General features: G+C 38.5%; 1 pseudogene; it reads right to left on the bottom strand.

Annotated features, from left to right (window-relative positions):
• Nucleotides 1-678: 678 nt before the first annotated feature.
• On the bottom strand, nt 679-797 carry LOC118608242 (annotated as a pseudogene).
• Nucleotides 798-22,310: the final 21,513 nt, after the last annotated feature.

Raw genomic sequence — 22,310 nt, 5'->3', positions numbered from 1 at the left:
GGTGGAGCGAGTAGATCTCACCAGGCCAATGCAGCTTCAGATTTGGCTGTGTGTGGGGTGTACTTAACACAGGCGAGATGGTACCTTGCATGTAGGCTGCACTTGAGGAAAGCTTAACAACGGGACAATGGTGGCTGTCCTTTTTGCCCTCACCCTGACACCACACAATTTAGTTTTTCTTTGTATGTCTCTGGCGCCTCCCGAGTTTCTGTCTTTCCAACAGAGCCCAGGGTGAACGCCTATGAGTGAGTGAGTCTTTGTGGCTTTTAAAGGTGAAATGTGGGTTTCCAGTAGCCTTCTCTCTCAGAATCCCTGCTGATTTCCACTGTCAGATTTTATGGGGACTTCTCTTCCTGGCACTGGAACCCTGGCCTGGGGAGCTCAGTGTGGGGCTGGGGCCCCTAATTCCACTGCTGAGGAGCCCTCTGTAGCCCTGATATCTCTCCTAATGCTCACTGTCACAGGTGGGTGTGGGAAAACCCCTTTTTGCATCTCCACCCTTCCTACAAGTCTTGATATAGCTTCTTTATATCCTTAGTTATAGGAGTTCCATTCCGTTAGTCTTTAGATAGTTCTACAGGTTGATCGTTCTATAATTTAGTTTTAATTTTAATTTGGCCATGGGAGGAGGCATACACAGCATTTATCTATTCTGCCATCATTGTCTTTTTTTTTTATCACCTACAGCACCTGGTCTTCATAGGTGGTCTCCCATCCACATACTAACCAAGCCCGACCCTGCTTAGCTTCTGAGATCAGATGAGATCGGACGTGTTCAGGGTGGCATGGCCACAGACTCTATTCTGCCATCTTGACCTGCTCTGTCAACATCACATTTTTTCCATCTTTGTTGAAATATAATAGACAACTAGTGGCTGCATTTACATTGTGTGATTCAGTGAGTTTTTTTTCAGTTATAGCCGGTATATGACACACCAGCCTCATATTGATCAGAGATCTACACAACTTGCAAAGTGCTCACCCCACCAATCTAGCGCCCTTTCTCCACCCACATATTCATTCTGACATTATTAACCATTTTTCCTATGCTATACTCTACATCCTCATGTCTGCTCTGCAACCATACACCTGCACCTCTCAATCCCTTTGCCGTCTTCCCCCCAACACCCCTCCTATCTAGTATCCCTCAGAATATTCTCTGTATCTATGAATTTATTTCTGCTTTTGTTGTCATTGTTGATTTTTCACTTTAGATTCCACATGTGTGTGAAATCATGTGATATTTGTCTTTCTCTATCTGACCCATTTCATTCAACGCAATACCTTCTAGGTCTATCAAGGCAATATCTTTTTCTACCTCCTTCCTTTTAGTCTGTGTGTGTCTTTCAATCTGAAGTGAGTCTCTTGTAGGCAGCATATGTAGGGGTCTTGTTTTCATATCCATTCAGTCACTCTACCTTTTGGTAGGAGCACTTCATTCTTTTCCATTTGAGGTACTTGTTGATAGGAATGTCGTTGTTACCACATTCCTGTTTTTGATACATGTTTTTCTTCTTAAAGAAGTCCCTCCAACATTTTCTGTAATACTGGCTTTGTGATGGTAAATTCCTTTAGCTTATTTTTGTCTGGGAAGCTCTTCATCTGTCCTTCAACTCTAAATGATAGCTTTGCTGGACAAAGTATTCTTGGCTGTAGATCTTGGGTTTTCATCATGTTGAATATTTTGTGCCAAGCCCTTCTGTCCTGCATAGTTTCTTTTGAGAAATCACCGGTAGGTAACTATCTGCTTATCTCTTGCTGCTTTTAAGATTCTCTGTATTTAACCTTTGGTATTTTAATTATGATGTGTCTTGCTGTGGGCCTCTTTGGGTTCCTGGTTTTTAAGACTCTCCCAGCATCCTGGGGTTTTATGTCTATTTCCTTCACCAGGTGAGGGAAGCTATTTCTTGAAATAGCTATTCAACATCTTGTTTTCCCTCAGGTACCCCGATGACACACATATTTTTTACCTTTAATAGTGTTCCATAGGCTCCTTAAATTATTATTATAGTCTTGGCTTCTTTTTCTTGCCATTCGGATCGAGTGTCCTTGGATTTCCCATCCTCTATATAGGTTATTTGATCTTTATTCACTTTGTTTATTCCTTTGTTTATTCCATTTAATATACTTCTCATCTCGGATAATGTGTTCTTCATTTCTGACTGGTTCCCTTTTATAATTTCCATTTCCATTTTTATGTTTTTTTTATCTCTTTGTTAAAGTTCTCACTGAATTCATCTGCACTTCCCATAAGTTCATTGAGCATCTTTATAACCAGTGTTTTGAACTCTGCATCTGTTAGATTGCTTGATTCCATTATTTTTGGATCTCTATTCTGTCCTCTCATATGGTTTCTGCTTCTTTGTCTGTTTCTATGTTCTAAGCAAAGCTCCTGAGTCTCCTGGTCTTATTAATGTGGCTTTGTGTAGTAGGCGTCCAGTGGCACAGTCCTGAGAGGGGTTCAGCTGCAGGCCAAGTTTAGAACCAGACTGTGCCCCTCTGGGGCCAATTGTTAAAATTCAGAAAGCAATCCACAGATGCTATGTTTATAGTTGCCTCAAGAAACCAATCCCGAAATGGAGGCCAGCTGCCACTAGTGTGGGTCTTGGCTCTGCTCAGCTGGAGCACTTGACTCGCTGAGGATATACCTGGATGTGGCTTGGGTGGGGCTACAAGTTGGGGAAGGTGGAGTTTCAGGGAATCCTCTGGGCAGAGCTCCTCTGTAATCCAGTATGATGATGTCTCAACTTTGGCAGTGCTGTATCAGCACATTGGGAGGGGAGAGGGCTCAACAGAGGAACAATGGATACCACTGGCACTTCTGCCAGGGAGAGAGTCTTGCCGGGGCCCTCACTCTGACAACTCAGTGTCACTCTGTAAGTCTCTGCGCAGCCTAACTGGCACTGGTGCTCAGAGTGAGCAGGTCTGTTGCCGGGAAAGTCACTCGTGGATGCGGCCCCTTTAAGAGGCATTTGCCACTGCCACTGCCATAGCCTCTGTCCCACTCAGCCGCTGGGGACTGGGCAGCCTCACATCCTCTCCCTTCTGTCATCGTGGGGTGATTTCTTAGATTTCTCCCTAGGTGTATGGCTTGTTCTTCTAGCTTCCAGGTGATTTTTCCTTGATGTTTGCTCCTTGGCTGTCAACTTTGATTTGGTCGCCAGAGGGATGAATAGAGCCTCTATCATTTACTCCACTCTATCCACATTTTAAGCATACTTTACATATTTCAAGTACATAGGGGTCAAGTATAGTGGGCAAGACCACCACCTTCTCTGATAGTAATCAAAGCTTTATGCTTTGGACAAGGAATGTTGGGGACTTGGCACTCAAAGTTGTTGACGCTTTCAGACATCTAGACACTGGACCATAAACAGTCTGCTAATTTAGAGTTTAAATTGACATGATCAAAATTTTCCTTTAACTGGATGTGGAAGTTACTCTTACTTGGGAATAGAGATAGTTGTGATTTTAGGTAGGTTTGTGGGCCCATTGAGCCACTACACATATACGATATATTTTAACTGATACTGCTGAGTATATTGTGGGAAGAGGTGTGTTCATTGCATGTAATTTCTCCTCTTTATTGTGCAGAACGTTCCCAATGGGGAAATGCCATAATTAGAATAGTGATATTGGGATGAATGGACAACCTGGATCCTACCATCCTCCTCCACCCCATCCAATAGATATCAGTAAAGCAGTGTAGCATACCAGTGTGTTGGGGAAAGGGGATATATAGGTAAAAGGATGTTTCTATAATGAGCAAGTAGCTAATGAAGAGAGAAGTATTTGAAGAAGCCTATACTACTCTACAATTGCCCTGTGAAGTCGTGAAATAGTGTTTGATGCTGTTTCACAGATCAATGGGCAGTAGTTCTTTTTGAATCTGAACTTTCAGATATAATGATCACAGAATTAATTCTGTTTATCAGATGCCTCCTTCACAGTGGTGGGCATGCTGTGCTTTCTTCAGATGCCACTGCATCTATGGGATCAGAGCCCATTTACCTCACCAGGCTTGGATTATAATCCATGTTCATCATTTGCCCCAACATGACATAAAAATTGCCAGTGATTTCTCACATATGTGTAACTGCTGCAAAATGTGTGAGCTGATACCCAAAGAACAATCCTTGGGCTCTTTCAAGTAAGACTGATGTCCTTAATAGATCTTGAAGTGAAATATGACAATGCATATGGCAACCTCATTCAAGTACTGAATGCACTTCATACTTCATATGGGGTTATTTCTTGGCACACTACATAAGATTATGTGAAAGGTATCCATGTTGGTGAACAGCATGCATGAGAAACTGTCCAACCAACTCTATAGACCACCTTTCCACACAGCAAGGTCACCTGTGCAAAGCGTTTTTGAGAAAGTTGAAATAACTGATTTTTATATAGACTAGGACCTGTGCAAAATGATCAGCCACCAGGCACTGGCACCCTGTGGAATTGGTTCCTGGAAATTCCTTCAAACTCTCACCCGATGTACCCCATTTTAGAGACTAGTGCTGCCTTTTTAGTGCATGGGGGTATATACAGTGAGAGAGTAACAAAGCAATGGTAAGTTATTATAACTTGAATTCCTGACAATGTGATTTGATGCAAATGAGAACTGAAACAATTAATTATTGCCCCAGAAACATTTATTTTAAAATGAAAGTGGTGTAGCTACAAAAAAGTCAACTAAGAGTTAACGGAGTCTAAGAGGTACTGGAAAAAGTTTACAGTCACCCTCCAAACGGGACTGTATCATTTGCAGTGTGTGTATCAGCTCATTAGCTTTCTGGAAGCTTCAGTATGCCCAGGTTCCTGAGGATGTCTGTGTGTGGTTCTTGGTCACATCCACTAAGTTAAAGGCAGGTGGGGTGTGGTTAGCTGCAGGAGTCACGATTCCAAAGAACACTGCTTGCACCTGATCATGGCAAAAAGGGAATGCCACTCAATGGGTAGGGTTTGTGCTGTAGTGCTTACCTGAAAACACACTTCTCCCCAAAATATACATTGTTAATTTGACTGATTCCTAGGTATGTGTTCATGTGCAGACAGTAAGGACTGGTGCCTGGCAAGGAATGCCCAGATGAGCCACTGTCAGTCTCTGTAGTGGCAGAAGTGATCAGCTGATGGTACAAGATGCACACCACCTTTTCATGCTCCATGTGGTGCACATAGATAAGGACTTTTTGAGGTTGAAAGTCAATGAGATCAATACACTCATCATATCTGCACATGCCCACCTGGATAAACTTTGCGCCAAAAAATAAAAAATGGTAATTCATCTAAATTTAAGCCCTGTCCCCAAAAACAATTGCTAGTGATTCCAGCACATGAGACCAAGGAAGCCTGGCAAATGTGCCTAGAGTGTTAGCTGTATAATCAAATAGAGACGTGTCTCCAGTTTTCATACACAATGTGCCAGACCAGGCACTCTACCTTCCTTTTAAGGTTGCCACTGGGCATGGAGCGTGGTGAATCCCCTTTCTGAGTGTTGCCCTGACAACCCCATGAACGTAAGCTGGGGGAATCTGTACAAGGACTGTTAATTAGACTGTTTTTTTTAATTTGCATTTGCCAATGACACCTAATTAGACAATAGTGCCACTTTTATGGCAGAAAGTACCCAGCAGTAGGGAACTCCATGGGACATTTGATGGACCATTTGTATCCCATGTCATTTACAGGCAGCAGGTGCCATCGAAGAATGGTTTGGATTCTTAAAGAAGAAACATTAAGAGATATGAATAAGCCATGCTTGGCTTCCAGCGGCGCACACACCAGAGAAAGTCAGTTTGGGTTCTAAATGTGGCATTTCCCTAGCAGGTACTTCCCATTTAAATAGAAAGTGTAATTATAAGGTTGAGTAGAAAAGGAGGAAGCATAAGTTAAGGCAGGTAGAAAATGCCTACCAATCTTTCGGCTTTGTCTAAAATATCTTTCTTCCTTTTTTGCACTTCAGTTTTCACATTCTTGGTTAGTCGATGGGCTAATGTCAGCTGAACCAGTTTTGTTAAGGATTTTGGCAAGATGTTATAGTACTTTACCTTAGAATGTGGAGTCCTTGGTATTTATCATTTTGGTTTTTTAAAAGGCAAGCTTTCAGGGATGTATTTGACCCAGAGCATTTTCCCTCGCTGTACCCTGAATTGTAGGCACTGTGGGTGCATTTTCTTATCCACTTCAGAATTTCAAATTGGGGGGAAGCTAGTGTCTCTTTATTCTGTCATTCCATGCGTCGTCAGGGTTTATGCAGGCCCTACCACATATTAACTCCCTTCAGCTCTCTCTTGGCTGGATGCCTTCTGATTGTTCTTAGAAGCAATTTTTATATTACATCATCTTCAGTCTGAATTTGTCCCTTAATATTCGCACCTGAGTGCTTAGGCTTGTGGTGTTCCCCCCCGCCCAAGGGAACCTGTTTGATATATTTATAGGCCCTTTAAAAAGGTTTTGCATTTTTTTTGGCTTTTGAATGCACAATAGCTCATGCATCTGGTCAATTCCAGCTTGCCAATGTAGGCAGTCCTTCATTTTGATAAACAAAAGTTTCTAAATTTTTACTTAGTTTTCTTGTTTTGATGTGACACATTGGGGTTTCAAATGCTCTAGACTCAGCCCTAGGTCCAGCAGTTGCCCAGTTTTGTATGTTCTGACCAGGTTGTGTCTGTCCGTTGTTCTTGTGCAGTAGTGCAGTTGGCTTTCCCAGCCTCACTCCTCATTGTGCCTTTCTCGGGGTAGCTCTAACCCCTGCTGTGGAATTCACTTGCCTGAGTCAGATACTATATGGTATGTTTCCCAATACCAGGGGACATAAGATAAACTTTCCGAAGATATTTGTCATTTGCTTGAAGCAAACTCAGGTAGTTTTCACGACTCACTTATTATAGTGGAGAGAATTGTCACCACACTCCCTCTCAGGATCCACATGTCAACCGTGGAGAACATAGCATTTTTTTCTGTTGATGGTGGGGTTCAGTTCTTTCCTAAGCCAGCACTCTGAACCTGTTTTCCAAGGTAGCTCCTTTTCCAACATCACTTCCTAGATGAGTTGGACAGTAGTTCCTGGGGTCCTATAAATCCAGAGGAATTTATTGAAGCTTTCTTAGGCTCATCACTGTCATTTGTTTGAAGCCAGAGCTTAGCAGCCTTTGATTCTCTCTCATTTGGGTGGAGAAAATGCCCATTGCACGGGCTTTCTTAGTTCCACAAGTCTTCCATGGAGTAGAGTACACAAATTTCTTCTGCACATGGCGGAAGTGCAGTTCTCCCAAAGTATCACTATTATTGGGCCTTCGAGTGGCAGGGGCAGTACCAGTGAAAACTTCTCTTGCTAAGGGAGGCAGACACTAAGTGAGGCAGACACTGTTCCCAAGGTTCCTCTAATTCCAAGGACCTGAAATGCCCAGAGGCTGAAATTCACCAAATGTTCCAGCCTCTTTCTTCATCAAGCACTTCTGTGGATGCTGTAGATGTTCAGGTGGACTCGAAAGCTTTACAATGTTTGCTTCAGACAGTCCTTTCAGCTCGATAGTTGTTTCAGTGGAAGGCCCGACCCCTGGCAGTTCCCACTTCACCATCAGCAGTGACTTCTCTGGAAATCTGTTTACTAGAAATTATCTGATTTTTATGTATTTCCCCCCTCTTTAATCCCCTCCCCCACTTCCATTCCTGAACTATGGATGTTGCCATTTCCCCTTAAGAACTGGATCTCTGAAGGCAGGGCATTTCCCATGTCCCTCCACATGCTCATGGAGTATACCGGGGCCTGGCACCCCTGGCACACTCAGTGGTCTGGCACACCCAGGGGGCCTGGTGCACCCAGGATATGGTCCATGACTCCACCTGAGGTGTGGACCCAGGACCTTCTGTGTATAAAACAGACGTGCTAATCACTACACTATGGAGCAACCCTGTGTGTGTGTGTTTAAATGGCAGACACTGTTCTTCTTTTTATAGCTATTACCCACATTTTTCTTTTCTTTTAGCTCTTATTTTAGCATTATACCTCTGAAGTGGGGCATAAAAATCTGTTTCAAAGATGAACTGGCAGCCTCAGAATTTATTTGTGCATGTTTGAATAGCTCATTCTAAGTAAAATATCTTGGTTCAGATGCTTTTGTTGTTGTTGTTATCGTCATTCCACAATTGTTTGACTGAAAGGGGCAGACCCTTTCCTAAAAGATCCAAAGAGCACTTCCTTCCACAACTGGTCTTCACCAACACACTGTTCAGCTACCTTCAATGGGCATAAATAGAATGTAACTTCCTAATTCTTCTTAGGAAAACGGTCTTTGGGACCTGCTCTCATGTCTGTGAGGAGATCTTCAGAAGGTCTCTTAGCTGTCTGGTTCACCTTCAGTAACCAGACATTTTGAGGTCCTCTCCAGGTAGTTAGATCCCGTCTAGATAACCACTATTCTACACTTCTGAATACTGGGAAATTTCTGACTATACTGAGTTGGTACCTATGTGAGTTTAATCCAGTAGGTGATGTACAAATAGGTGTCATGGAATGGAAATTGTTTTTCTCCCTTTGTCTTTCCTCTCTTCATCTTTTCTCCCTTTTAATCACAGCTCTTAATTGGTTCCCAGAGAGGAAGATGAGTGTGAAGAATAGCATAGAATTGCATAGCTGTCAAATTTGTAATGAGTCTTTGGGGCTGTGAACTGAAGAGACCTTGAGCTGATATTTTATGGATGCATTTTGAGCTTCCTAAAGGATTCTCAGACAGGTGTCTACCGGGTTTCCCAAACCCTGCTTGATATATCAGCAAATCAGTGTAGGATAATGGGGTGCAGGTTATGTGTGTGAAAGGTCTCCACATTGTCAAGGAACTAATGCAGACAGAAGTGTTAAGGGTTTATACCACTGTACAATAGCCTTGTGTGAACAGTGATAAAAGCCAATGATAATAGACACTTCACTGTAGATTACTGCAAACTAAATGTGGCAATGTCCTCCTCATCCCTGCAGACTCTGACAAAACTTTTATATTTTAGAACATGTTACTTTTAACAGCCAGTTCAAACACAGGCTTTCAGGCATGTCTAACTCACAGCATCTTCACTTAACTACTACTATATGCTTAACTGTAGGCACTACTGATGCATGTGATTATCTACTTTATATATTTCAAATTTGAGACATAGCCAGTGTTCTTCCATCCCATCATTCTATGAGATGTAAGGGTGCATGCAGACCCTGCCAGGTATTGACTTCCTTCTCCTCTCTCTGGGCTTGAAGTCTTCTGGTTTGTTTTAGAGATAATTTTATATTGGATTATCTTCAGCCTGAATTTATTACTTAACATTCAAATGGGAGGATTTAGACTAGTGGATATTCTCTGGGAGCCTTTTTTATATTTTCAAAGCCCCCCTCCCCAAAGACTTTGTATATTATATTCTTGACATTTTATTGCAGCTTCTGGTGTCTTGTCAATTCAGGCAGACAGGTTTGTGTACCCTTTCCAATTGGCATTTACCAATTTACCTTATTAATATTGTTTTCACCTTTTTTATTGTGATATGCTCAGGGTCAAGAGGCTGGCCATAATGTAGGATCCTACCTTTGTGTTTAAATTTGTGGTAGCACCTGAGGTGGCCTATTACCATGTTGCTCCCTGGCCTGAGCCCTGTGAGGAGTGGACATTCACTGATGTTTTGACAAAACTGTTTAATGGGACATTTAAGCCCTCAATCCTTGAGGCTGCTAAGGTGACAGTGTTCTTTTGGAAAAAGATAAGTGGCCTTGCAAACTAAAATAGGACATTGAATGTGAACAGGGAGGGAGGAGTACCTGGACATGCTTCATGGTCATTTTGGGGAGATCTGGTATTGGAAACCAAATACATGATGATGAGTGTATAAAAATGGATTCTATTAGGATTCTCCCTATCCCAGATTCCCCATGAAAAGTCTCCTTGAATGACTTGTCATGTTTTTATTCAGATAATCTCTGTATTATTTGTAGCTGTCATTCAGCATAATGAGTAAGAACATGGGAAACATGCAAAAAAGAGAAAATGAGAAAAGGGGAAATAAATGAGAAAATGTGGGTGAATTTGGAGCAATCCAAGAAATTAAGGTGGAATGTATTGTGGCTGTAACCTACTCTCCCTTTATCCTATCCTTGGCTGAGTTGTCAGGGGCATGCAGACCCCACCACATATGGGACTGTTTCAGCTCCTTTGGGCTAGTAGCCTCCTTGTTCTCAGAGGATCATCTCTGATGTCAATTTCTCTCTCACCTTTCAAGCACAGGTCTTAGTACTAGTGGATTCTCTCAGGGAACATTTTTAAAAATTCCCTCTATGCCTAAGTGAGGGATTCCAGTATCCTTTTATCTCATCATTCTGTGAGCCTTCAGGTTGAATGCAGACCCTGTCACAAATAGGTTTTCAGCTCTTTCTGAAGTCAATGTTTACTCATTATCTTCAGAGATATTTCTATATTGTATTATGTCCAGTGCAAAATTATTCCCCATCTTTCAAGAGGGGACTGTGGCATGGGGATGTGAAGTATAGCATAGAGAATATAGTCAATAATAATGTTAAACTATGCATTATGCCAATGGGTACTAGACATATCGGGGTGATCATTTAGGAAGATATATAAACATGTAATCACTACATTGTATACCTGATACAAATATAATATTGTATGTCAACTGTAACTGAAAATTCAAAAAAAAAAGAGAAGAGAAAAAAAGAGGGGACTTTTACATATTTCTCAGGAGCCTCATTTTTTATTTTCAAATGCCCACTAAGAGAACTTAGTATATGTTGCCCCTTGACATCATTTGACATTAACCATGGAAAAGAGAACTTTTTCTGCATGTGGTGTAAGTGCAGTTCACTTACGGGCCAGTCTGTTGATTGTATCTTCTGTCCATGTATTTACAGCCCTAGATTCTTGACTTTATTTGCGTGAGTCAGACCCTAGTCCCAGTGCCCTCCTAACTCCAGCAGACTTAAGTTCAGTTTTCTGATACTCATTGTCATTTGCCCTGGTCAAAGACATAGTGAGGAGTAACCTCACTATGAAGTTCGAGAAAATGTACAATCAATTCCTTTCAGAGTCCTTACATGGTCATTTACAGGATGTGACTTTCTGAGATTCTGAAAGGCAGATCCATCCATGGGTAAGAAGTCACCATACATCATTGTTACCTGCATTGAGTTATCAGATAGTCCAGAGTACAGTATTTTACAGTCCTCATTATGCCTGCCTAGCTGTCCAAATCCTTTGGAGCTTTTTCAGGTGGGAATTTGTTCACCATATCCTCAGTTACATTATTGTTTAGCTTGTCTTCATGGGGGTAAAGAGAAAATAATTTTCTTTTCATTATGTATGAAAACTGGCTGGGGGGATTTATTCTTTCATGTCTGGAAGGATCATGATAATAATGATCGGAATATGAGGTAATGACTTCTACTGTGTTCCTGGTGTGGCCAACCATGTCTGGGGAAAGAAAATGTTCTAGGTATACAAAGTGTAAGGAAGGAATTGGTGTGCTACAAAAGGACAATCTGTGCAAACTCCGTGTGTAAGACAAAGGAAGATTGTAAAAAGGAAGAGTGATTGCTGCAGGGAGTGGTTATGCTGACATCTCATAATTAGACAAATCTGTGAGTCATTTTTCAGGCCTTCTCTTCAGTATAACTGATGGCTCCTCTTCCCTATGAGTGTTCTCCCCAATTCTTTATTGTGGTAAAAAATATAAGAAAATTTACCATCTTAATCATTTTTAAGTCTACTACTCAGTGGCATTAAGTACATTTACATTATTGTGCTACCAACACCACCATCCATCTCCAGGACACTTTTTATGTTGTAAAACTGAAACTGTGTATCTGTTAAACAAGAACTCCCCATTACTCCTTACTTCCAGTCCCAGGAAACCACAATTCTACCTTCCATTTCTGTGATTTTGCCTACTCTAAGTACTTCACATATATGGAATCATGCAATATTTACTTTTTGTGACTGGCTTAGTTCACTTAACATAATATCCTCAAGTTTTATCTGTGTTGTAGCATAGTTAGCATTTCCTTCCTCTAAGGCTGAATAATATTCCATTTGTATATATACCACATTTTGCTTATTTATTTATCTGTCCATTGATATATGGTTTACTTCCACATTTTAGCTATTACTGAATAATGCTGCTATGAACATGGGTGTTAAAATATCTTTTTGAGGTCCTGCTTTCAATTCTTTTGGGTATCTATACCCAGAAGTGGAATTACTGGATCATATGGCAATTCTATTTTTAATATTTTGAGGAAACATCATACCGTTTTCCACAGCGACTGTACCATTTTACATTCCCACCAACAGCACACAAGGGTTCCAGTTTCTTCACATTCTGGCCAACAGTTGTTATTTTCTATTTTTTCCTGATAGTAGCCATCTTAATGGCTGCGAGGTGGTATCTCATTGTATTTTCATTTGCATTTCCCTAATGATTAGTGACATTGAGCATCTATCATGTGCGTATTAGTCATTTGTATACCTTCATTGGAGAAATACCTGTTAAGTCCTTTGTCCATTTTAAAATTTTTGTTGTTGTTTTCGTTGAGTTTACCCTATGATTTTTATGCTCTCCTGTTTTTTCATCCTGTTCCTCTTGCTGTTACTTCTCTCACTTGCCTTTCTCTTTCCACCTCTAAGTTTTGGTGTTCTTTAAGGATCTGTCTTTAAACTCTATCTCGTCTCTGGCTCCTACTTTGCCAAGTCTCACCAGTGTGAAGATGATGTCTCCATCTATATTTTCACTCCTGACCTCCCCTGTTTGCCTCTGGCTCCCTGACTAACATCTTCACTTACTCGTCTCTCTCATGTAAAATTCTGGGTAGGAACTCGAGGGCTGGCTGTCAAGCTGGTATCTTGTTCCTCTGCCACCTTAGGATGTTCTCTTTCTTTACGTGGTCAGAGCTTGCCCACCACCATGTCTAGCCCCTAGAGGGAGGACAAGGGAAAGGGGCTAAGGTCTGTTTGTAGCTGCTGGCTCTGGCTATATTGCTCAGGTGAAACTTCCAATTCTATGAAAGAAGGGAAGTATGAATGTTGATAAATAACTTGTCTTCTTTTGCTGAGGTAGCTTTATTATCCCTCATATAATGTTTTAGTGTTTGTCAGGTAGGGAAATCCAGCTACCAATCCCAACCAAGGATTGCAATTGTGTAGAGGATGGGGAGATCATGATGCCAACCATCAGACGAAGAAGCCCACAGACCTTGCTTGACCCACTGCATCTTTTATGAGTTCTGAGTTACCAGCGCACAAGGCACTGGTCGGAAAAATGCTTTACTTGCAGGAAGGAGAAGAGACACAGTAAAGATCAGCATCTGTAGTGTACGTCAGTCTCCCATGGCCAGTGGGTCCCTTCTGATAACAGACTGAGGGCAGTGGACTACATGCATCCCTCTTGTGCTGCAGGTGAAGGCCATGTACCCTTCCCACTGGCAGGGGAAGGGGAGTAGATATACTGGCAGGGCAGACCAGAGAAAGCATATAAAACACAGGCTTAAGTGGGACATACAAGGAAATTCATGGTTTACCCAGAATAGGGGAGAATCCTTCGGAGGAGATATTTTTTCCTGGGGAGAATCTGGGGCCAAGTGACAGCTCAGTACCCCACTTTTATTTAGGGGCATGTTCCAGGGCCAGGGCACTTATTGGCAGTCCATGCAGAGCAGCAGGTCACATGATGGTTACTTCCCCAATAGTATTCTAACCATATTTGGAGTGGACTAGAGTAGAGAAGTGCTGGAGCTGCTCTTTCTCATTAGCTGACATCATGTCCTCAAGACAGACAAGTCTGAAGGGTCTTCTCGTTATAGTAGTAGCTTCCTTGTAGTTCCTTTTCTTCTTTCTGTTGTCCTCAACTAATAACTTTAAGTATTCCACTTATTATAATAATGTGTGTTTAAACTTTCTGCTACTTGGAATATCATGAGTTCAATTCAGAGCTATTCAGAGGTGGTATCTATTGCAAAGCACCAAAGAGGGTAGCACCAGGGACATCTCTTGCCATTTTTTGGTGTGTTTCCTGGGGATGGAAGGATCGACATGGAAGAAGACCCAAAAGGAGATTTTTGTGGTATTGGAATGTAAATAATCCTCACAGATAAGTCATTGTCTGTGAGTCTTTATTGTCGGTACAGACCTCTGCTTGGCTCCCATGATGTAGTGGGTGTCATGTAATATTTTGTAGCCAGAGTCAAGGTAGATGTGATGATGGGGAAAATAAATCCTACTGTCAGAAATATGACTAAATGCTCATTTTACAGTCATACACTCCTCTACTATAATGTTCTTTTAGAATGTAAACTTGAGGAAACCTTAGCTGAGAAGGTTTTCAGGCATAAAATCATATGTGCTTTTGGTAGGAGGCTCATCCATATGACTGTGACAGCTGAGGGCATAGGAAGAAACACTGATAAAGCCCTCCTATACTCTGGAGTAGCTGTCCTGTAGACAAAACAACATAATCAATGCTGTGGAATTATAGTGTTTGCTACACATTTGTCCTCACATCAGTGACCATATGGCACACTCAAAATTTGGTTTCTCAGTTCTCATATTCTACTAGGACTTCTTTGCCATGTTCCAGAAGAATGTAATTAATGTGACCAGACATATTTGACATGCTCTACATGACATGAATGCACTAGAGGAAAAGTCTGACAATAAAATAAAATTATGTATTCTGTAGAATAGGAGCAAGCTGGGAATGAGGATACAGTGTTGATTTGTATGAGAACTAAGCCTTCTGAGCGCAAATTTAGGTGAAGTATGATTTGTGACCCTTTTCTCTGATCAGTTTATAGATGACTATCAAAAAGTTTTTTTAAAAAATTTTAAATTGGAAGCTGTGCAACTATGTGTCTTCAGAAGACTTTTCTTCTCTTATTCCTTATACTTGATCCTTGTATATTGAGAATTTGGGATCAAACATCAAGAAGTTTTACTTTTATAACCACACATTTGTATAACCAAGAAGGATCAGATGAAAGTAATGAAGTAGTTTGATTACATTGGAGCAAAAAATGTTTCTGTGCAAAATTTAGTAATTCCACTAGATGGTAGCAAGCGATTATATTTTATTCCTTTGTGGTGACTGTGTTCTAAAATTAGAAAAAAATTCTGGGAAAGTAAAAATTATGTGTGAAATATTACTTCCTTTGGAGAGGGTAAAACACAGTTGAGTTCAAATCTATAAAAGAAAGTGTCGATAAGAATTCTTTTCCTAATAAAGTAGTCCCTGTACAGATGGCAAGGAAACACTAGCTCCAGGCCTGTTCATGGTGACGTTTGCTTTACATTTTGCAGAAAAACGTGGATCCTTTATTGACCATTTATCCCAACATTATTCAGAGTATATGCTTTAAATTGCTTTACCCTGGATTTCAGTGGTGGGCCATGAAGTTGTTTGTGTTGAAATGAAATGTGAAAATACAGAGAACACTTGGAGGAGATAAATTTGACAATGGAATAACAGTATAAATATACATTTTAAAACATGATTTTACTTTCTTTTGACTTATTTCCTACGAACTCTTCATTAGTTTTGCCAAGCAGAATCTCATACAGGTAATCTGCTCTGGTGGTTCATGGTTTAACTAAAAGTAACTTAATTAAAAATGGACATTTCAAAAGAGGGATAAGATTAAAGGAAGAAATCTAACTATGGGTGGTGAACACACAATGCAATATATATATGACTTACTGTTGAATTGCATATTTGAAACTTATTGGATTTTGTTGACTAAGGTCACCACAATAATTTTTAATAATAAAAAGTAAACTTAAAAAAAGATTGAAGGAAGTAAATGAGTTGGTATTCCATAATATGTATGTACCACCTATTGAGGGGCATCTGGGCTGTTTCCAGTTTTTGGGTATTATAAAGAAAGCTGCTATGAATATTCATGTACAGGGTTTTGCATGATCATAATTTTCATTCCTCTGGGATAAATATCCAGCTTTGCAATTACTGAGTCATCTGGTAGTTACATGGTTAGTTTCAAAATAATCCATGAAAAATTTCTAGAATGGCTATACCATTTTACACTTCCACCAGCAACATAAAATGATCATTTCTCCACATGCTTGTCAGCATTTGGTGCTGCTGTCATTATTTTACTTTTTAGCCATTATGATAGGTATATAGTAATATTTCATTGTGGGTTTAATTTGCATTTCTCTGATAATGACATTGAATATATCTTCATGTGTTTATTTATCATCTCTTATTCCTCTTTATTTAAATGTGTGCTCATGTCTTTTGCCTATTTTATAGTTGAACTGTTTATTTTTTTAATATTGAGTTTTTAGTGCTTTATATATTATAGCTACTAGTCCTTTGTCAGATATGAGGCTTTCACATATTTTGCTGCAGCCTATGTCTTGTGTTTTCATTCTTTTAACAGGTTATTTATTTATTTATTTATTTATTGATACAAGGATGACTCTTAACAGGTTTTTTACAGAGGAAAGATTTTTCATTTTGATGAGGTCCATTTTACCAAATAAACTCTTTTATTAGATTTCTTATCTGAAATTCAGCTTGTGAAGGAACCCCTAATAAGACAATTATTATACATCCATTGTAATATGTTTTAATTTATATCGGGCATCTTCCATTCTGGACTAAAACAAAACTTTAATAAAAAGCACAATTTGCCTATATTCTTGTGAATAATAAAACTATTTATGCTTTTCTTTTATTCCTGTCCTCTACCCCAATTAGATTAAAACTGTTTTGAGTATAAGGATTGTGTTCATTCATCCTGAGTCCTCTTTGAAGTTGAGTACAGTGTCTTATATAGAACAGGTATTTGACAAACATATTTTAACATTTCACTGAGGCATCACAGAGTGTGTAAGAGGTAGAGTTTGGAATCTTGAGTTCAAATTCTGGCTCTGCCCCCTTGCATGCAGTGAAAAATTGGGTTAGTCCTTTAACCTTTTTGAGCTTCAATGACCTTACTTCACATTTTGAGTAATAAAACGACTTCATAGGCTTGTAGTGGGATTCTAGTGATATCACATATATAAGGCACCTAGTAGAGTGCTTGATACTTAGTAGGTTGTAAATAAATGGTAACTATTATAGTTATCAGGATTTCCATACCATAAATTCTTGACCAGGGATTATAAGGACTCAGATTACAAAGGCTTAGTCTATGAATAGATATCATTTGATGTGAACTTAACTGCGCGAAAAGTTTATTTTAAACCATATATTCAAAAGAGAGCATAATTTTGTTGTTGCACACCATCATCCTGTATGAAATTCTTTAGTTTGGTGATTACATCAAAGCCATTTACAAAAATATAGTTCGTGCAGTTAATTGGTGTTACAAGTTGAGAAATCTTTGAACCTGAACAAAACAGAAAATGTTTTAAAAATATAGTAATGCGTAGAGAAAAAAATATCAAATAATTAAAATTTATTCTAAAATACTTATACGTTTTGTTGCATGTCGCATTTCTTCATAAGCATAATATAATGTACGAACTGAATTAAATGTCTATGCTTAAGTGTAATGTAAATTTAATCAAGTCCTGAATATCAAATTAACAGAAAATTACTGAGCAAAACACAAATATTTTAAGTCAGCTAATGACTTGGTATTTCATTTTACCTATGTTTTAATTAACAATATAACTATATTTGCAGTTCGGAAATTGCTTCTCTTATGTAGTTATAGTTAGCAATTTGTATCAACACAAGTTTCAGTTATACTTGTAATCATTTTAATTTTCAAGAGTTGCAAAATTTGATTTCATTGATCTTTAGCAAATGTTTCTTGAATTGTGTGATTAAATGAGTGTACTTGATTTCATCAATTGGATATTGAATAGTGAGAATATAGCTATTAATGGGCATATTAAAATATGTTTACAAAATTTATAAATTTATTTCATTGATTTTAAGAAATGCTATGGAGGAACAATTCTATTCAGTGTAACTGTCCTAAATTTTATGAACTTGACTTTGTAAAAGCAGGAATTAAAAACCTGAGTCAAATTTATAAAGAAATTTATAAAAACAGATTAATTTTATATATAGCTTGACTATTTTTCTTATCTAAGGCACCCAGAGTATTGATATAAGTCTTCAGGATTCACTGCACGCTTTGATGAGGCTACAAGATATGTAATTCAAATGTTAAAGAACATTTATACAAAGTGATTGCAGATTTGGGATTTTTCTAGAGAAAATGAGAAAAACAAATAATTAAATAAAAAGACCTGTATGAGCAGATGTTTCTTAAGGTGATTCTTCTCAAACTTTAGTGTACATATGGATCATCTGTTAATCTTGATAAAAAATGTCGATTATGATTTGCTAGGTCTGAGGCGGGGCTCAGGATTCTTTATTTCAAAAAAGCTTTCTCAGATAACACTAATTTTTCTGGTTCAGGGACCATATTTTGGGTGAGAGACTGTTAAATTGGTGATTCCATCTAGAGTTCTTTGCCATGGAAGGATTCACAATGGATACTCGTGACTGTGGTTACTCAATACTTCCTTCAAGCAACACTATCTGTGGAGGCCCTTATGATGATTACTGGTTTTCTATTTCAAACTCAGAATCAAGAAGGGAGGGTAGAATGTCTCTGTTGTACATTTGTATAATTTTTCAGAGTGGAGGCTAGGTGTGGTTGTGAACTGCTGACAAATTGGAAGCCACCACCACCCTCAGGCTATGCAATTAAGAACTGAGGCCAGTGTGAAATGTTGGGATAAAAGTAGGGTGGCATGGTAGCCTCTGCTGCTTCATAGTACTTAACCCCTTTGCCATGATGCAGACTGTAAACTTTGGTCTAAACTGTGTTCAGAGAGACAGAGTACTAAGGACCAGAAAAATGAATTTTTGAACTTTAGCATATATGTAAATCACCTAGGGAACTTGTTAAAGATGTACCTTTATACAAATATGCATATGTATTTATATATACACACAAACATATATACATGTATGCATATATGCATGTATATTAGAAATGACAATATAAATATACAAATGTTTAAATAAAAAGGGAAGACAAAGTAAAAGGATATAATGGAGATAAACATAATTTAGTTTGGATAAGAAGGTCAGGGAAGGTTTCTATGAAGGCATGACACTTAAGCTGAGACCTAAGAGATAAGTATGAATGAACTGGTGGAAGAGAGGGGAGAAGAGTAAGCTAGACACGGGAAATAGCATGGATTAAGGTTCTGAGGAGAAAAATAGCTTAGGAAAACTGGAAGGGGAGTTTTAATGGAACAAGGTGGAAAGTGGTGCAAGATATGGTTAAAGAGTTTGGTAGAGTCTTGAAATTCATAGAAGGCTCTGGATGTCATTTTGGATTTTATTCTAAGTCCAATGGGAATTCGAAGAATTTTAAGTAGGAGGATAATATGATGTCGCTTACATTAAAAATATCCTTTGGCTGCAAGTGTATAGCAGGAAGGCCAGAGTGGAAGCAAGGAGACCAGCTCAGAGGCAATCATAATAGTCCTGGTTCGTGATGATGGTTGCTTGATCTAGAGTGGTATAGTAGAGTTGTGCTTGTGTCATATTTTGGAGGTAGATTCAGTGAGATATGGCAGTGGACTAAATATTGTAGAAAAGAAAGAAGGGTTCAGGAATGTCCGTCAGGTTTCTGAGTTTATCAATGAGTTGGATGGTGGTGGCTTTTTCTGAGATGGGTAAGAATGGAAGTGGAACAGGTTTTGCAGAAAGATCAAGAGAAACTTCTTGATTGAGTGTGGGCTGAAAATAGCCTTACATGGACTAAAATCTTCTTTTGGACACAGCAGGTCAAGGGTTTACAGTTCATCATAATTCCTTGATTTTAAGATGCCATCAGTTTTAAGATGCTGCATTAATTTAACACTAGCTTTTCAGAAGGAAAGGAATACCATCATGTTAAATATACACATGGATGTAACGCACATCTCAATCGAACTATTAAAATGTGGAAAATATGTCTTAGATTTGAGGAAATTTAATATTTCAAACCCACTACCATGTAAGTTACAATTATAAGTGAAGGATAATAACAACAGAGAGGCCAACATAAAAAGTTTAATTTTAATCTCTAAAATAGCTCCAAGAAATCCTTTCACAACTTTCTAGAAATATGTGTCCAATTATCTATTGGACATTTTATTTGAACATCTCAAGAGTACCTCAAAGTTTTATGTGTTTGGAATGGAGTTCACTTTTTCCCATTAATCCCAAGCCTGCTTCTTTTCCTAAACCTTGTATTTTGGTTAATATAGCACCACTGCCCTCTCAGTTTTTTCTTTCATTCATTTATTCATCTATTCAACATATATTTATTGAGCTCTGACTAGCAGCTAGGTACTGTGTTCTCAAACCCTTTTTATATCTCTTATCTTTCTGAGGGGGTTCAAGAGTTGTGGTACCTTGGCCATGTGACTCGTTTTGGTCAATGGAACAATAGTAAATATGATACAATGGAGACTTAAAAAGTGCTTGCACAGTAGGACTTGACCTCTCTTGCTGCTCTTGGGAACTTTGTGATTACCACTACCTAAATAAGCTCAGGTAGTCTGCTGGATGATGAGGGTCAGCTCTTCTATTACCACATCTGACTTTAAGTCAACAGCCAGACATATGAATGAGGCTATTCTAGATCATCTAGCCCACACAAGCTGGCCCATACCAGAAGAATTGCCAAGACAATTCACAAAAGTGTGAGAAATAACATGTTTGTAGTTTTAAGCACTAAATTGTGGGGTGGTCTGTTATATAGCAAAATTTAATTGATAGAGTCATGGACTCTAACTCTGTAGGAGTGTGGTGGGTAAAGGAGTCTGATTTCACATTTGTGTTCTGACATCTATTATTTTGACACTTCAGGCAAGAAGAGTTTCATGATATTAGATTATTATGTTAGGTTTTAGCTTCTCCAGCTTTACAGAAGAAAAAACTGAGGCTTATAGAGTGGCTCGTCTAACACCACATAACTATTAAGTTGGAGTGCTATGCTCTAAAGTCAGTTCTTTTTGAATCCAAAGTCTGCTTTTTTTTCTGTAACATCAAACTCAAATATTCTGGATTATGAAGGATGTAGCAAGATTCCACATATGCCAAGATGGTTCCAAATAACTTTTTTTTTTTTTTACAAAACAAAGCAAAACAAAATCTTCCAAACCCTGTATATTATAGTATACATTTTATGTAGTTAGGAGACTCTTAACTAAAATAGTACTTAATACAAATTCCAAAACATGGGATTTGTAATCTGCTTTTAATTAAACAGATGTATATATTTACATGCTCTTATATAAATAAATGTCTGTGCAGTGCATTATAAGTACTTGAGATGATTATATTTTCACTTAAAAAACAGCCCCTTCATTCTGTCTCTACAACCTGTTTACTTATTCTTTTATACTTTCATTTCATATTCATGCTCAGTCCTAAATGGGTAATACTGCTTTTCTCTTCCTAGTTTCCTTTTTCCTTCGTTCAAGATATTTTGTGGGGTTTACCAGCTCCTGCGTGAATATAAATCGAGAACTTAAAAACATTAAAAATGTTTATTTACATTATAATATTTATAAAAGATTTATTTATTTATTTTAATTTTTGCCATATAATTTATTATTTTTTATTAAATTTATCGGGGTCACATTGGTTAATAAAATTCTACAGGTTTCAAGTGTACAGTTCAATAATATATCATATGTATATTGCATTGCGTGTTCACCACCCAAAGTTAAATTTTCTTCTGTCACCAAATATTTGACCCCCTTTACCCTTACCTACCTCCCCCACCCCTTTTCCCTCTGGTAACCACTAAGTCTTGTCTGTGTCCATGAACCTCTGTTTGTTTGTCTTGTTCATTTGTCGCTTTCAGTTTTACATCTCACTTATGAGTGAAATCCTGAAGGACTTTAATTACAAAATGCAAAGCATATACTTGAAAATATAGTCCAGTACACTGATTTTTTCCCATATTGATGAAATATTATATAAAAATAAATATACTTAATTTTACATGTAGAGAGTATAAATTTTCAATGACCACAAACTTGGAGGAGGGGTGGGGAAATTCATCTCTATCTTGAACTCTCTGTATAGCAGAAAATGTAATCTAGTCATTTCCAGGTAAACTGTCCCTTCCAGTTTCTTTTTCCATGTTATTTAAAATTAAAACTCTAATTAGGAGTTTTACATAATTTACTTTTCTCTATGAGCTCCTAATTCCATTCTACTTAATTACATAATTTTATTCTAATATTTATTTTATGTTAGAAGTCTATTACTTC

Source organism: Rousettus aegyptiacus, unplaced genomic scaffold (assembly GCF_014176215.1).
Source record: "Rousettus aegyptiacus isolate mRouAeg1 unplaced genomic scaffold, mRouAeg1.p scaffold_m13_p_9, whole genome shotgun sequence".
NCBI classification, from domain to species: Eukaryota; Metazoa; Chordata; class Mammalia; order Chiroptera; family Pteropodidae; genus Rousettus; species Rousettus aegyptiacus.
Note: the sequence above shows the minus strand (reverse complement) of the source record. Positions and strands in the feature narration are given on the sequence as shown.